The sequence below is a fragment of the Hevea brasiliensis genome, chromosome 10 (genome assembly GCF_030052815.1).
Source record: "Hevea brasiliensis isolate MT/VB/25A 57/8 chromosome 10, ASM3005281v1, whole genome shotgun sequence".
NCBI lineage: Eukaryota > Viridiplantae > Streptophyta > Magnoliopsida > Malpighiales > Euphorbiaceae > Hevea > Hevea brasiliensis.
The window spans coordinates 99,748,204-99,750,703 of NC_079502.1; the positions used below are offsets into that span (position 1 = coordinate 99,748,204).

Genomic DNA, 2,500 nt, shown 5'->3' on the forward strand with positions numbered 1-2,500 from the left:
ACTTATGGTCTTTGCTGCTGGTATCAGTTTTGCACCAGTTAATTCCCATAACTTAAATTGGAATGATCTCACCATCCTGGATTATAAGTATTAGAAAAGGGATCATACCTGCATTGTGGTTATCCATAATTTCCTACTGCATTAGCATGTTGCATTGATTCATCCTCTTGTAATGCAGGACACATGTCAGTAACATGACCCGAACCCGACCAAATTCCACATACCTTAATAGTTTGCATGTTTCCTACAGTCAATTGCCTCACTAAGAAGTTAAATCAGAAATCTATTTCTCAAGGTTATATGTACTTACCTCATTTACCTTTTTAGGTGTGTGATCATTCTCATTCCAAACTGCTGAGAGTTTGCTGCCATGTTAGCAATCAGCCTCCTTGCCTCTTCTAGTGTCTTGTCAACCAAAGCTCCTCCACTAGTAGCATCTATCATATTGCGGTCCATGGGTAGAAGTCCCTCATAGAAATACTAAATCAAAAGTTGCTCACTTATTTGATGATGGGGACAACTTACACATAGCTTCTTAAATCGATCCCAATACTCATACAAACTCTCTCCATTATACTGTCGGATGCCACAAATTTCTTTTCTTATGTTGGCAGCAAGGGAAGTAAGAAAATACTTCTCCAAAAATATCTGCTTCATCTTATTTCAGAAGGAAGGTAATACAACCAATCCTTAGCTGTACCTTCCAGTGAGAAAAGAAAAGCTCAAAGCTTGATTTGATCCTCTGAAACTCCTTGAGGTTCCATGCTGGAACACACAACATGAAATTCCTTTAAATGCTTATGTGGATCTTCACCTGTAAGACCATGAAACTTAGGCAATAAATGGATTAGTCCAGATTTTAACTCAAAAGCAATATTTAAAGCAGGGTATTGAATACACAAAGGTTATTGGTTTAGATCAGGAGCAGTCAACTCTTTCAAAGTCCTAGCAGCCATGGTTTCGTTTTTGGAATTTGAATCCAAATCCGAATCCGAACTTAACTCCCTTGGAGGTTGGGCTCCTTCAGATGTACTAGGAATCTGCTTAGCCTACTTAGCCAATTTTCTCAACTATTTAGCTGTTTTTTCTGCTTCTGGATCAAAGATCAACTCACCAAATTGAGAAGTTCTTGTCATAAACAAAAAATATCAAAGTAAAAATAGAAAAATGCCTCAAAATCCTAAAAAACGATGGAATTTGGCCTCAAGAGGGATTGGTCTTGATTAGAACATCGTTTCCTTCAAAAAAAGTATGAGCCACCCTCCTAATTCAACCAAAAATCCACTGATGAATAGTAACACCGTAATTTTTTCCAAAAACCTGAAAACAACAACACTTCACAAACAAAATTAATAACAAAATATCCTAACACTAAAAACATGAAATCCAATAAACTTCAGTCCCCGGGAAACGACGCTAAAATTCTTAATGGTTGTCGAATCCACCAAAATTTAAATTAACTGAAATTATCAGTTATGAAATATTTTCTGCAGTATGTGGTAAATCCAGGTCGAACCCTAGAGACTGAATTACTAAATTGCGTGCACTTGTGCAATGGAAAAAGAAACAAAGGTTGGGGGTAATTCATCCAAAGAAGAAATCAGAAATCTGAAATTAAGAACTAAAATTAAATATGAAACTCTCAAATTAAATAAACTTCAGTCCAAGGTAATTCACATTTTAATGCATTGATTCGATCATAGATAAAAGAAATACAATTATATCTTATTGAATACTTAACGTAGATTTACCAAACAGCGAGGTAAAATCCCTAACTTCCCTATACTCATCAATTCGAGCCCAGCACTCTTATTGACTCTAATTATTAACTGAATTGGTATTAAGCAATTTTCATCAATTAATAACTGCTTTAAAAAAAGGAAGTAGTTAAGTTGAACAATAATTTATAAAGCATAAATTATTTAATTCACCATATTGTTTCCTTAGGTTATTATCGAAAACTTGGATCATAATTAATAAAACCTAATTGCTACTCACGTTTAATCTTACACAACAATTACAAATTATGAAGATGAACTAGCAATTGATCATATTAAACAATTAACTAATAGGCCTTTTTAGCAAATCATTCAATAGATCAAAGTTGTAGACACCATATTTTGGTCGACCTTCAAATGTAAGGTTCTTTTAAAATTGAAACTTCATTATGTTATCCATTCTCGATCGATGACTTGATTATAGGTAGCTTTTCCGAACTCACCAATGGCTTATCTCTGGAACAAATCGATCTCACGTTCAAGTTAGATTGCTTTCCGATCCCTTGGTCTTTATCCAATGAGTTCAAATCAATGTTGGATCTTCGAACCATCCAATCTTGCCTGTAGTTGTTCTCCGATCTCTCTATGTAGAAATACTGCAAAATTCCATCTGAATAGTGTTGTGATCGGGTATCCCTCTTGAATTGCCCAGATATTCCTCAAACAAAGTTAAGGTTTTATCTGGTCCCTAAATAATGATTCCGACCTTAAAAAGTTCAAGT

The 2,500-nt window shown here is 34.8% G+C and overlaps 1 non-coding gene across 1 annotated transcript; it reads left to right on the top strand.

Moving 5' to 3' along the window:
• The first annotated feature begins 502 nt into the window (after window positions 1–502).
• Window positions 503–609, top strand: LOC131169918 (small nucleolar RNA R71). Its single transcript, XR_009140864.1, has one exon. It is a non-coding gene; the product is annotated as a small nucleolar RNA R71 (small nucleolar RNA).
• Window positions 610–2,500: the final 1,891 nt, after the last annotated feature.